The sequence below is a fragment of the Vulpes lagopus genome, chromosome 16, assembly GCF_018345385.1.
Source record: "Vulpes lagopus strain Blue_001 chromosome 16, ASM1834538v1, whole genome shotgun sequence".
In the NCBI taxonomy this organism is placed as follows: Eukaryota; Metazoa; Chordata; class Mammalia; order Carnivora; family Canidae; genus Vulpes; species Vulpes lagopus.
In genome coordinates this window covers 27,756,538-27,772,452 of record NC_054839.1, presented here as the reverse complement: position 1 = coordinate 27,772,452, position 15,915 = coordinate 27,756,538, and positions in this window count along the sequence as shown.

Genomic DNA, 15,915 nt, shown 5'->3' with positions numbered 1-15,915 from the left:
CATTTATCAAAAGTCGATAAGTAATTTTATTTTTTTAAATTTTTTTCGATAAGTAATTTTAATACATAAATTTGTATAAATGTAAATAAGTATACACAATTTTTTTTTTAATTAACTTTTATTGGTGTTTAATTTACCAACATACAGAAAAACACCCAGTGCTCATCCCGTCAAGTGTCCACCTCAGTGCCCGTCACCCATTCCCCTCCAACACCCGCCCTCCTCCCCTTCCACCACCCCTAGTTCGTTTCCCCGAGTTAGGAGTCTTTATGTTCTGTCTCCCTTCCTGATATTTCCCAACATTTCTTTTCCCTTCCTTTATATTCCCTTTCACTATTATTCATATTTCCCAAATGAATGAGAACATACACTGTTTGTCCTTCTCCGATTGACTTATTTCACTCAGCATAATACCCTCCAGTTCCATCCACGTTGAAGCAAATGGTGGGTATTTGTCGTTTCTAATTGCTGAGTAATATTCCATTGTATACATAAACCACATCTTCTTTATCCATTCATCTTTCGATGGACACCGAGGCTCCTTCCACAGTTTGGCTATTGTGGCCATTGCTGATAGAAACATCGGGGTGCAGGTGTCCCGACGTTTCATTGCATCTGAATCTTTGGGGTAAATCCCCAACAGTGCAATTGCTGGGTCGTAGGGCAGGTCTATTTTTCACTCTTTGAGGAACCTCCACACAGTTTTCCAGAGTGGCTGCACCAGTTCACATTCCCACCAACAGTGTAAGAGGGTTCCCTTTTCTCCACATCCTCTCCAACATTTGTTGTTTCCTGCCTTGTTAATTTTCCCCATTCTCACTGGTGTGAGGTGGTATCTCATTGTGGTTTTGATTTGTATTTCCCTGATGGCAAGTGATGCAGAGCATTTTCTCATGTGCATGTTGGCCATGTCCATGTCTTCCTCTGTGAGATTTCTCTTCATGTCTTTTGCCCATTTCATGATTGGATTGTTTGTTTCTTTGGTGTTGGGTTTAATAAGTTCTTTATAGATTTTGGAAACTAGCCCTTTATCTGATATGTCATTTGCAAATATCTTCTCCCATTCTGTAGGTTGTCTTTTAGTTTTGTTGACTGTATCCTTTGCTGTGCAAAAGCTTCTTATCTTGATGAAGTCCCAATAGTTCATTTTTGCTTTTGTTTCTTTTGCCTTCGTGGATGTATCTTGCAAGAAGTTACTGTGGCCAAGTTCAAAAAGGGTGTTGCCTGTGTTCTCCTCTAGGATTTTGATGGAATCTTGTCTCACATTTAGATCTCTCATCCATTTTGAGTTTATCTTTGTGTATGGTGAAAGAGAGTGGTCCAGTTTCATTCTTCTACATGTGGATGTCCAATTTTCCCAGCACCATTTATTGAAGAGACTGTCTTTCTTCCAATGGATAGTCTTTCCTCCTTTATCGAATATTAGATGACCATACATTTCAGGGTCCACTTCTGGGTTCTCTATTCTGTTCCATTGATCTATGTGTCTGTTTTTGTGCCAGTACCACACTGTCTTGATGACCACAGCTTTGTAATACAACCTGAAATCTGGCATTGTGATGCCCCCAGGTAAGGTTTTCTTTTTTAAAATTCCCCTGGCTATTCGGGGTCTTTTCTGATTCCACACAAATCTTAAAATAATTTGTTCTAACTCTCTGAAGAAAGTCCATGGTATTTTGATAGGGATTGCATTAAACGTATAAATTGCCCTGGGTAACATTGACATTTTTACAATATTAATTCTGCCAATCCATGAGCATGGAATATTTTTCCATCTCTTTGTGTCTTCCTCAATTTCTTTCAGAAGTGTTCTATAGTTTTTAGGGTATAGATCTTTTACCTCTTTGGTTAGGTTTATTCCTAGGTATCTTATGCTTTTGGGTGCAATTGTAAATGGGATTGACTCCTTAATTTCTCTTTCTTCAGTCTCATTGTTAGTGTATAGAAATGCCATTGATTTCTGGGCATTGATTTTGTATCCTGCCACGCTACCAAATTGCTGTATGAGTTCTAGCAATCTGGGGGTGGAGGCTTTTGGGTTTTCTATGTAGAGTATCATGTCATCGGCGAAGAGGGAGAGTTTGACTTCTTCTTTGCCAATTTGAATGCCTTTAATGTCTTTTTGTTGTCTGATTGCTGAGGCGAGGACTTCCAGAACTATGTTGAACAGCAGTGGTGAGAGTGGACATCCCTGTCTTGTTCCTGATCTTAGGGGAAGGCTCCCAGTGCTTCCCCATTGAGAATGATATTTGCTGTGGGCTTTTGGTAGATGGCTTTTAAGATGTCGAGGAAAGTTCCCTCTATCCCAACACTCTGAAGGGTTTCGATCAGGAATGGATGCTGTATTTTGTCAAATGCTTTCTCTGCATCTAATGAGAGTATCATATGGTTCTTGTTTTTTCTCTTGCTGATATGATGAATCACATTGATGGTTTTACGAGTGTTGAACCAGCCTTGTGTCCCAGGGATAAATCCTACTTGGTCATGGTGAATAATTTTCTTAATGTGTTGTTGGATCCTATTGGCTAGTATCTTGTTGAGAATTTTTGCATCCATGTTCATCAGGGATATTGGTCTGTAATTCTCCTTTTTGGTGGGGTCTTTGTCTGGTTTCGGAATTAAGGTGATGCTGGCCTCCTAGAACAAATTTGGAAGTACTCCATCTCTTTCTATCTTTCCAAACAGCTTTAGTAGAATAGGTATGATTTCTTCTTTAAACGTTTGATAGAATTCCCCTGGGAAGCCAGCTGGCCCTGGACTCTTGTGTCTTGGGAGGTTTTTGATGACTGCTTCAATTTCCTCCCTGGTTATTGGCCTGTTCAGGTTTTCTATTTCTTCCTGCTCCAGTTTTGGTAGTTTGTGGCTTTCCAGGAATGCGTCCATTTCTTCTAGATTTCCTAATTTATTGGCGTACAGCTGTTCATAATATGTTTTTAAAATCGTTTGTATTTCCTTGGTGTTGGTAGTGATGTCCCCTTTCTCATTCATGATTTTATTAATTTGAGTCTTCTCTCTCTTCTTTTTAATAAGGTTGGCTAATGGTTTATCTATCTTATTAATTCTTTCAAAGAACCAACTCCTGGTTCTGTTGATCTGTTCCACAGTTCTTTTGGTCTCGATATCATTGAGTTCTGCTCGAATTTTAATTAACTCTCTTCTTCTGCTGGGGGTGGGGTCTATTTGTTGCTTTTTCTCTAGTTCCTTTATGTGTAAGGTGAGCTTTTGAATTTGAGATCTTTCCAGTTTTTGAATGTATGCTTGTATTGCGATGTATTTCCCCCTCAGGACTGCTTTTGCTGCATCCCAAAGATTTTGAACGGTTGTATCTTCATTTTCATTAGTTTCCATGAATCTTTTTAATTCTTCCTTAATTTCCTGGTTGACCTCTTCATCTTTTAGCAGGATCGTCCTTAACCTCCACGTGTTTGTGGTCCTTCCATATTTCTTGTTGTGATTAAGTTCTAATTTCAAGGCATTATGGTCTGAGAATATACAGGGGACTATCCCGATCTTTTGGTATCGGTTCAGACCCGATTTGTGACCCAGTAAGTGGTCTATTCTGGAGAAAGTTCCATGTGCACTTGAGAAGAATGTGTATTCAGTTGAGTTTGGATGTAAAGTTCTGTAGATATCTGTGAAATCCATCTGGTCCAGTGTATCATTTAAAGCTCTCGTTTCTTTGGAGATGTTGTGCTTAGAAGACCTATCCAGGGTAGAAAGAGCTAGATTGAAGTCACCAAGTATAAGTGTATTATTATCAAGGTATTTCTTGAGTTTGGTTATTAATTGGTTTAAATATTTGGCAGCTCCCACATTCGGGGCATATATATTGAGGAGTGTTAAGTCCTCTTGTTGGATAGATCCTTTGAGTATGAGATAGTGTCCCTCTTCATCTCTCACTATAGTCTTCGGGGTAAATTTTAATTTATCTGATATAAGGATGGCAACCCCTGCTTTCTTTTGAGGACCATTTGAATGGTAAATGGTTCTCCAACCTTTTATTTTCAGGTTGTAGGTGTCCTTCTGTCTAAAATGAGTCTCTTGTAGACAGCAAATAGATGGGTCCTGCTTTTTTATCCAGTCTGAAACCCTGCGCCTTTTGATGGGGTCATTAAGCCCGTTCACATTCAGAGTTACTATTGATAGATATGAGTTTAGTGTCATCATATCTATTCAGTCCTTGTTTTTGTGGATTGTTCCACTGAACTTCTTCTTAAAGGGGAATTTTAAGAGTCCCCCTTAAAATTTCTTGCAGAGCTGGTTTGGAGGTTACATATTCTTTCAGTTCCTGCCTGTCTTGGAAGCTCTTTATCTCTCCTTCCATTTTGAATGAAAGCCTTGCGGGGTAAAGTATTCTTGGTTGCATGTTCTTTTCATTTAGGACCCTGAATATATCCTGCCAGCCCTTTCTGGCCTGCCAGGTCTCTGTGGAGAGGTCTGCTGTTACCCTAATATTCCTCCCCATAAAAGTCAGGGACTTTTTTTCTCTTGCTGCTTTAAGGATCTTCTCCTTATCTTTGGAATTTGCAAACTTCACTATTAAATGTCGAGGTGTTGAACGGTTTTTGTTGATTTTAGGGGGGGATCTCTCTATTTCCTGGATCTGAATGCCTGTTTCCCTTCCCAGATTCAGAAAGTTTTCAGCTAGGATTTGTTCAAATACATATTCTGGCCCTCTGTCCCTTTCCGCGCCCTCGGGAACCCCAATTAAACGTAGGTTTTTCTTCCTCAGGCTATCATTTATTTCCCTTAATCTATCCTCATGGTCTTTTAATTGCCTGTCTCTTTTTTCCTCAGTTTCCCTCTTTGCCATCAACTTGTCTTCTATGTCACTCACTCGTTCTTCCACCTCGTTAAGCCTCGTCGTTAGGACTTCTAGTTTGGATTGCATCTCATTTAATTGATTTTTAATTTCTGCCTGATTAGATCTAAATTCTGCAGTCATGAAGTCTCTTGAGTCCTTTATGGTTTTTTCTAGAGCCACCAGTAGCTGTAAAATAGTGCTTCTGAATTGGCTTTCTGACATTGAATTGTAATCCATATTTTGTAACTCTGTGGGAGAGTGGGCTGTTTCTGATTCTTTTTTTTGAGGGGTTTTCCTTCTAGTCATTTTGCTCAGTGCAGAGTGGCCAAAAACAAGTTGTATTGGGAAAAGGAGAAAAAGAGAGAGAAGGAAAGAAAAGAGAAAAAGAAAAAAGAGAAAGAAGAAAAAAATAGGGGAAAAAGAGAAGAAAAAGAAAGAAAGGAGAAAAAAGAAAAAAGGGGGGGTGGGGGAAGCAATCAGAAATCAAGAAGAGAGAAAAAAAAAAGCACAAAACAAAACAAAACAAAAAAAAAACAAAAACAAAAAAACAAAAAACAAAAAAAAACACGGGGGAGTATCTTCCGATTCTGTGTAGTTTAAGTCCCTTGATTTCCCTTGGAACTGGTCCGTCTCGCTGGTCTTCTGGGGGAGGGGCCTGCTGTGCTGATTCTCAGGTGTTAGCACTTGGGGAGCTGCTCTGCCCCTGCCTGGTGCAGGGCTCGGTGGGGGTTGTTCACCCCGTGAGGCCCCGGGAGGAAGCCACAGTGGCGGGGGCAGCTCTGGGACCCTGGAGTCAGCCCCCGCAGTAGCTCCGGGGCTCTCCTTCTGCAGGGCCTGGGGGCTCCGGGGCGGGGCCGCTGATCTGCTCAGTTCCAGGCAGGAGCGTCCTTGCTGTCCTGGGCCCTCCCGGCCTCTGCCTGTCCCGGGGGAGGCCGGATCCTGGGCTGTGTCCCGGCGCCCTGTGCTCCGGGGCCTGCGCTGTTGGATTCGCGCTCCCGGCGGTGCAGCCCCCTCCGCGGAGCCGCCGCCCGAGCCTCTCCGAGCTGTTCCCGGAGCCGCGCAGCCCCCTCCGCGCGGAGCTTCTTCCTCCGCCCGAGCCGCCGCCGCTGAGCTGTTCCCGGAGCCCCGCAGCCCCCTCCGCGGAGCCGCCGCCCGAGCCCCTCCGAGCTGTTCCCGGAGCCGCGCAGCCCCCTCCGCGGAGCCGCCGCCCGAGCCCCTCCGAGCTGTTCCCGGAGCCGCGCAGCCCCCTCCGCGCGGAGCTTCTTCCTCCGCCCGAGCCGCCGCCGCTGAGCTGTTCCCGGAGCCCCGCAGCCCCCTCCGCGGAGCCGCCGCCCGAGCCCGTCCGAGCTGTTCCCGGAGCCGCGCAGCCCCCTCCGCGGAGCCGCCGCCCGAGCCCCTCCGAGCTGTTCCCGGAGCCGCGCAGCCCCCTCCGCGCGGAGCTTCTTCCTCCGCCCGAGCCGCCGCCGCTGAGCTGTTCCCGGAGCCCCGCAGCCCCCTCCGCGGAGCCGCCCCCGAGCCCCTCCGAGCTGCTCCGGGTCCCGCCGAGCGCTGCAGCCCTTAGGGAGCTCGGCGCACTCTCCGGGGCGCAGTTCCTCTGTTACTGTCCCAGGGAGCCCGAGGGCGTCCCCGCCTTTCTGGGGATCCTGCTCCAATTCCCGGGGAGCCCCTTTCCCCCGGGAAGGTTGGTGCAGCTCCTGCTCCTCCGGGACGGGGCTCTCCTGTCCTGGGGACACTCGCCCCGGCCTCAGCCCGGCTCCTCGCGGGCCCCTCCCCCTTGGAGGCCTTTTGTGTCTTTATTTCTTTTTCCCCGTCTTCCTACCTTGATAGAAGCGCGAACTCTTCTCACTGTAGCGTTCCAGCTGGTCTCTCTTTAAATCTCAGGCCGAATTCGTAGGTTTTCAGGATGATTGGATGGTTTTCTAGGTAATTTGCTCAGGACAGGTGACCTGGAGACCCTACTCCTCCGCCATCTTGCCCCTCCCCCAAGTATACACAATTTACTGTGACTGATCCTTGACATTTCTGTATCTTATTTCTCCTTACATTTATTTCTTTATTTTTTATATCTACATTTCTTTTTTCCTTCTACTACTTTATTTTATGTAATAAATTGATCACTATTTATAGAATTATACAATCAAAATGGTAGGCAACTTCTTTTACCTGAATATTTTATCAGACCACTTTTATTTTGCACTTTTCCGGACCTTACATTGTATAACTTTTAAGAACTCACACCATGAAGATCTACATCTTGGGTAATTTACTCCACCTATCTGTGCCTAAGTTTCTTCAGCTGTACAATAGAGATAATAATAATATCTATTATACAGTTGCCTGAAGATTAATTAGGTAAACATTCATAGAGTGATTGAATGGCACTTGTCACACAGAACTGCTATAGAAGTTTTTGCTGTGGTTATTATTAATTTAATATTCACTTTATCATTTATGTACACTTAGAGCAAAGCTTTAAAATCTAAAATTGTTTGCAATTTTTGTTGCTACTGTTTCAAATTCAAAAGGCATGTAGTTTCTTGCATTTGGTACAACTACTCTGCTGATTTAGTAATATAAAATAAATTCTGTTTAAGCAACAAAGACAAATAATGTTCTTTAATATCAGACTTGCAATAAATTGTAAAACATTAAAATACATGTATATTGAGGTATCTTTATAAAACATTGAAACATATATCGTTATTTTTAAATGAAAATTCCATTTATCCATAATATAATATACAAAGTTTTTCTCCTATTATCTGAAAGATTAAGTTCACATATAATTAATAAATCTATTTCTCCTATATGAGTATATACTATAATAGTGTCCAATATATATTATTGGTATTATATGACTTACAAGTCTCAGTACTAATGTTACCCTGAAAGCAGATCTGAAAATCTTAATGATTTTTGAGCTAAAGAGAGATTGAAAACAGAACTGGAAAATTTATGTTGCTTTTTCAAGTTCATAAACTATCAATAGCTAATCCCCCAAATAGTAATGAGTAAGGGATAGATGCAGCTAGGTAGGGAGAGATAGGTAGGGGGCTAGGGGATCAGGCTCACAAAAATCCCAAAAACGTGAGGATGAAAGGAAACCTGAGGTAAACAAACCAGACCATCCTGTCCTAGGTGTCAGAAGTGGGGTCCTGTTATAACAGCTTCTTTTGACCAACAAGGAATTCCCAGACCCTAAAAAGGAAGTAAGCCATTAAAGATATTATCACTAGTCCTTACTCAATGGTGCTATCAATAAAGATGGTAAAAGAATTTATGTTCCGTGGTTAGCTTTCAATAAAAGACCAATACAAGCCCTCCAGTGGTAACCTTGTCAGGACCCCTCTCACTCCTGAGAGCTTTTTCTGTATCCTTTCTTAATACATTTCTATCACTCTACTCACTCTCCTTTGTCTGTGAGATTCATTCTTTAACTCAGTGAGACAAGAACCTAGCTCTCCTAGCGTTTCAATAGTAATTTTCTCAATTATAAGTACTTGCTATTATGATGAATTTGGCCAATCATTTTCTCATATTTTCTCAGGTTGTCTATAACTCATACTTCTCATTGTTTAACATCGTTAATAAAATTATTTCGATTTGAGATAATTTTATATGAAGTAAAAGAATTAAGAGAACTGAAATTTAATTTTCCCAGAAAGTAAAAGGAAAAAAGAAAAGTGGATGTATGACTGGAATTTTGAGTAAAAATCGATTAAACACAATACTAAGCTTTACTGAGTGTGTACTAACAATAGATTCAGTTATAGTCTGTGGGGAGACACAAATGAACAACAGTATGTAATCCCTGGTCTCAAAGTGCATATAGGCTTGAACAGAGAAAATTAAAATGTAAATACATATGTCATTCTTAAACCTTGGTACTTACAATAAAACTATGACCTAGTTGAGGAAAAGGGTGAGCAGAAAGGAAAGTCTATCCAAGGCCTGAGTGGAGTTTTTTTCTTTTTGTTTTTTGTATAATTATATGCAGATCATTTTACTCTTGATGTCATTACTTATTAGTATTAAAGCAATGTCTTATGAAAATATTTCAAATAGATATGTGCTGGAAGAAAGAATTTTACAGAAATATTCTGGGAATTTAGTGATTACTGAATATCCATGAACTATATTTCATTTCCCAGCTGGTCTCAGAGTTGGTCCACAGGGTCAGGAGAAAAGTACTGGCCAGCAGAAAGAGATGTGATAGATGCTCCAGTGTAGTCCCCGCTCCTTTTGTTCTTTCTGTAGCCATCCCAGAGGACACAGATTGAAATTGCAGCATCAAGAGCTGGAAGAAACCAGCTGAATCCTTAATCATATGCTGAGAACTACCCTGCAAAATCTCAAAATTTTCATTGTCTTTAGATGAGCAAGAAACTAAGTTTTGATGTGCTAAGCCACTGAGCTTTGGTGTGATGTTAGCACAATGAAGCATAATCTAAGCCAACGAATACAGAGATGATAAAAGTTCACATTCCTTTCTACAAAGCTCCCTTGCCTGTATTGTTGACAGGTATAATGCAATTCATTTTGTATATTTATGAATGATTATAAATCTTTTCCTTCTTAGTGTGTAATAACTAAGGGCTTTGTGAGACTCAGTGAAAGCTAATGTGACTATCAAAGGAAAATTACCTCAGCCTTTAAAAGTTTAGTACTGTAAAGAATATAAAATGCAGCCCATTGCTAGTAGTTTGTTCCTTCTGTGGCACTAAACAAAATAGATCATGTCTCTCCTCTTGCTTCTATCTTATTTACTCATTTACTCACTAGGGATTTGTCTCAGACATTTCAAGGTTATTATCTGCAGAACAATCAAGGAAGTTTCTCTTGTTTTTATTAATTTTAATTAAACTTACTTGTATCCCATTTTATTGTTCTCAAAGATACCTTTTCCACATTTGAAGATCTGTGAAATTGAGATGCAGGTAACAATAAGTATGTGTTACAATTACACTCATTCTTTGTGATCCATAAAGTAATGGTGCATCTTAAGGTTTACATTATATTAAATATAAAATACTGCAATATTTTTTATGCTTAAGAATCATTAATTTTTAATTTTCTTTTTTAAGTCATTGTAAATTAAGTATTTAAAAATATTTAGATAAAAACAACCAGTTTAACAGAAAATTAAATAATTTCATTCTCAAAGGGGTCCCTACATAATTATTAAAAGGCAACAGCAAATGAAGGTCACAATATCTAAAGACAATGCCAAGTTTCATATTAACTAATTAAGAATATCTAATCATGATTCCAGCTTCTCTAATATCATTTAAGTGGCCACATCCACCCTGCCAAAAGCTCCACTGTATTTCTGTAGGCTGTTTTCCTATTTGACTCACGCATATATAAATCATCTAGATTACTCTGTATCCTGTGTACCTGTGTGTCTATGAATTTAATATCTCTCTTTGAAGTGTAATTTTTATATTTTATATAGTGGATAACACATAGGCCTATTAGACTTCCTATATAAAACATTAAATTAGCAAAACTACTTCTACCAAAATAAAATATAGCAAAAGTAGTGAACATAATTATATAAAAATGAAATAAAATAAATAGGCATTGGAAACAAATCATACTAAAGTTAAAAACAAAAACATCTTTTTACTTTCACACCAAAGCTGAGCATGTCGAACTAAACTAATGGCTTTTGAAATCATTTCAATAAAACCAAGATTCTGAGGTAATCTGCTCTGCTTTACAGTGTGGGAAGTTTTAGGTAACAAGTATGTTTACTGAAAATAAGTGCACTGATCTTACTTCTACATTAAATCATTGTGTTGTAGACATATTTCTGATACATGCTATTCGCGTGACTCTTCGTATTTCACATATGTAGGTCAACTAAAGTGATATATTCTTATATTTTTCAATGATAAGTATGTAACTCAGGATAGATGTCAATCATTTAATATTTTAATTCTTATTTGCTATCATTACAATTTAAAATAATGATTGCAATAAACGTTATGAATTATTTCAATTCCCATACTTGTTTTCTTCTTGTTACATACAAAAAATAAACCTGATAACTATTATCCTCTCATAAATTATCCAGCCACTGAGAAAGACAATATAATAGAAGGAACATGGTACTGAAACTCAGTACAAGTAGGAGTAGATGTTGACCAAATAGCATATTCATTTTACAAATGAGAAGGTTGTTTCAGAAGCATATTGCACTCACAGGCCATACATATTTTTAATCATAAGACGGCTTATGCTTTGGTGCTCTTCAAATATTAATGAGTTTCTGTGCTAACAACTCTACATGAGATAGAACAGAATTAAGTGGGTTAGACTTGTGAAAAATATGTCAGCTAGCATGTGAAAGTGCTCTGAACTACATCAGGAAACCTTCATAGAAATAACTTTTATCCATCAATACATAAGGTACAGAAAATTCAGAAAGCTTGTTTTTCATAATACTGAAAAAATATACCCAAATTTCTCCTTGTATTTCACGTACATCAGATCCAGGATCCAGTGATGTGTTCTTCACTTTTTTGTAAAGCTAATAAGGTGTATGTATAGATGTGAGAAAGAGGATGAGAAAATTCAGCTTTCTTTCACATGATGTGGTCTTTAAATTGAATGATTTGATCCCAAAGACTCAGGTCATCATTTATTTTTCTAATATTCCCATGATTAGATAACAATAAAAGACACTCTAACTTCACGTATTCTCTAATAAGTCACTTCTTTTATGGGACTTGTGATTGGACACTAGCTGGCCTCTCCAGCTCATCTTTTGCTAGTCAGCCATGTACAGTATAATCTAGCTGCACTCAGCTGGTAAATTCCTTAAACATGCCCTGATATCAGTTTCATCTGAGTTAATGTGAATGTATGTTCCTATGCTTGAAAAGTTCTTCTTGCTTATTTCTTGATAAACCTTACCACATTTCTGGTCTCAGCTTGCAGGTCTCTTCCTCCAAGAAATTTTTCCTGATCCTCTCTAGGATGCTTCCATAGCACCCAATATTCTAGTCCCATAGCATTTACTACATTTTTGTGAAATTGCCTGTTAACTTCTCATTTTTTCCCCCTCAAAAACTCTGTGTTTATTATCTACATTGCAGATAGTGATCACACTATTGATCATAGTACAGTCAAGTCAGTTCTTTGTGTGGATTAAGACTTGGATAAATATTATTTATAATAACTGCATAAATGAATATTGTTCATGTGCTGGAAGGTATCTCTAATTTTTAATGTCTCTCAATAGATTGACACAGTATTTTGACACAATGTATCTAGATCCAGTATATATATCTCCATATATATATATATACATACATATCCATAATCTAATAGATAAAATAGATTATAAAAGTGCAGGCAATCTGTAATAACTATCAGTGAAATGAATAATGCTCTGAGAGATAATAATTAAGGGAAGAGTGCTACCTGGATGGCTCAGTTGGTTGAGCTTCTGCCTTTGGCTCAGTCATGATCCCGGGTCCACCTCCAGCTCCTTGCTCAGCAGGGGGGCCTGCTTCTCCCTCTCCATCTGCTGCTCTACCTGAATGTGTTCTCTCTGTCAAATAAATAAATAAAATCTAAAAAAATAATAAAAATAATAATTAAGGGAAGAAAGCACCAGAGAAGAATTTACTGGGGTTGTGGTTTTTAATCTGAAAAATAAAGAATGAAAAGTAAATATTATGAGAACGGTCAATGGAAGGAGACAGGACACATATAAAAGCTCTAAAATGATAAAGAGAACCAAACACCATACTCTCCAAACTATAATATTGCAGAATGTTTTAAATTGCTCTTTTTTTTTTTTAAGTGCATTACCTATCATTTCAAAACTAGAGATTATATGAGTAGAAACGTAGAGTGGAGACACATATTCTGGAACCTAACATTTCAGTTTTAGAATTATAATTTGACTGTTTTAATAAGAATTGAAATGATAGTTTGTAAGGCTAAAATAATTACTTTTCACAAATTAAAAAGCAAAAACTTATCAGACAACATAAGTCCTGTATTTATGATACATATTTTCTTATTTTTTTTTAATTTTTTAAATTTATTTATGATAGTCACAGAGAGATAGAGAGAGGCAGAGAGAGAAGCAGGCTCCATGCACCGGGAGCCCGACGTGGGATTCGATCCCGGGTCTCCAGGATCGCGCCCTGGGCCAAAGGCAGGCGCCAAACCGCTGCGCCACCCAGGGATCCCCGTATTTTCTTAGATAAGAAGAATATATGTATCTGTTGGGCAAAACATAGCTTTCTGAATTAAAGGATTTTGGAAGAGTCTTTGTTTTACTGTCATAAAATGCAATTTGTGGATTTCACCATTAGGGATAAATGTGATTCTATAAAACACATGGAGAATGGTGAGAGTTAAAAAAAAAAAAAAACAAAGTTGAATTTTCGGATTTTTCTTTATGATAGTTGTTACACACTAAGAAAATCATACGAGAAGGCTTGAGAAGGGAAATACAAGCCAGGTTTAAAACAAACCCATGATATTGACAAGTGACAACAAATGAGCTTTTTCCAAAATAAAGATACAGATAAGTATTATTTGATGGCAAGGGCTTTGTTGAAAATTAGTGACACACAATGGTTTTGATAGGAGGTAAGGAAATAATGAGTAGAAGAAAGAATGGTGTTTATAGTTGTTGATTTCACACAATTTCTGGTCACGTAAGATCGTATACAGATCTTTAGTAGGAAGATTAGAGAACACTTATTACTTAGGCAGTTTATGAATCTGCTGGGCATTTTTTGATATGGGAAGCAAATATGTTAGAAGGGTAATGTATTTTATTAAATTTCTTTTCAATATGCATCTTTAAAAAGGCTTGCATATCCTGCCAAAAAGGGGGCATGCATAAAATTTGTTATAAAACTTGACATCTATACTTAAGATAAAATGAAGAATAAATGCAAAGTTGCTGCAATTTTCTTATCACTTGTTCTTTATACATCTCTATGATTGATAGATTTGTTTTTATATTCCTGATGTTTTATACTCTTACTTGGCATGGAGACTCAGATTTGTAAACTTTGCTGAAACTGGCTGCTAAGGCCAAAGTTATTAACATCACAGAGACTGATAGCCTAATAGTAATAATTGTTACTTAACTTTTATTTGTTACCTAGACTGTGAGAGCACTAAGTAGTTTTATAATTCTTGTTTCCATGGGAAACCAGGCTAAGCACAATGATAAGACTGTTATTTATGTGTAGTCCATTAAATTACAGTCCTTTCATTTTGTATTTTTACACATGATTGGTTCACCATTGATAGAGTATAATGCTATGCTTCATTATCTGCATTAAATTTTCATAAATATCCATTTTGGGTACAAAATAAGATAATGCAAGTGGTTTTGAGAGAACTATCAGGATTATATTCAGGAGCTTATTTATCATTTCAGAGAAAATAATATTAAAATGCTACCATATAAAAAGATACCCTGCTTATCTTTAGAAATAAATATATCTTTAGAATAAAACTTCTCATACAAACTATGATGTATTTTATTATTTGTAAATTCATATATATTTCTCTCCCAAATGTATGTATGTCACAAAGTGTGTGTACACATATTTGGGAGATATGTATACACACACACATATATATATATTTATGTATTTAAATATACTATACATAATAAATATATTTATTAATAGAAAATTATAAATAATTTACAAATAAATTATAATAAAATCTATATATTTATATATAAAAGAGAGAAAAAGAGAATGAAAGAATTCTCATTTTATAACAACTGAATAGAACTGGATGATATATGAAAATAATTTGATAAAAAGAAAGCTAAAAACCCAAAGGCAAAAATCTGTAATATCCCAAGGGAAAAGAAACTTTACACATCAAACACATACATATGCACACACACATTTATTTAATCTAATTTGTCATATACTGTTCCAGACTCCAACATCTTCAAAAGTCAAAAGTAATTATGTAATAAAGTTATATAGTATATATTAAGAACAGATGGAGTAATAAATACTTGAATTTAACTGAATTGACTTGAAACAATAACAACGTGAACTTCCTTCTTAAAGCACATTACAACATTAGAACAAAAAATAATAAACCATTTCATTTAAATATAAATTGTGGAATAAGCTAATACTGTCTTAAATGAACATATATTTAAATTTTTAGAGAACCATCAATAAGTCCAATTTTTGGAAGGATTAAATCTTTTAAAATGAATTTTAAAAAATACCTTTAATATGTCACTATGTCAATATGCCAATGGCAAGTATATATGCTATAATGAATATTTGTATTTTAATTTTTTTGACTTTCTCAGTTTTATGTTTTAAGGTGACTTTTTTTTTTTTTAGGGCAATGAACTTACTCTGAAGTTTTATATTCTTAACAATAGTAAAATTTATGGTAGCTGTCTCTAAGTTTGGATATTAGGAACAGTTTTGTACTTCTTACTTGTATAACTAGATTTCAGACAATTGAATTGAGTTTATCAAGCTATCAATCCCTCACAGAACTCTGGATCTTTAGCCAACAAAGTAGGGATTGAGGTGAGGCTAGACATTAACCACTGCAGCTTTGGGCAACAGAAGTAATGGTCTCTGTCAAGTAGACTCTTCTCATTTTGAGATGGATACAATATTTCTGCGACTTTTTTATTGCCTTCAGAAGCTTCTTTGCTTCCTGTCTTTTCCTAGGTTGGTGACCTGGAGCCCATCTATGCACACATCTCAATAAATTGATATATTCTTGCTTATTTAAATGTGGTTATTATTTGAAATCATCCATTCATTCAGCTATTCCACAAGTATTTGTTGAATATGTGTGTGTATAGAGAAATATACAGTCAAGATACATCAATGAAAAAATGAAATATTCTCACCCATGTAGAGTTTACACTCTGAGAAAGATAAACTATAAACAGCAAACATAGTAAACTATGCCATATGTCAGAAGTTGATTAAGGGTTAGGAAAAATTAATCAGGGTAAAGGAGATCCAGAAGACAGGACAAGCAGGAGCAAGAAGTGTAAAGTCTTTAATTTCTTTATTGATTCATCCATAAAACCTGTTGTGATCCCACTATGCTGAGAAATCAAAGCA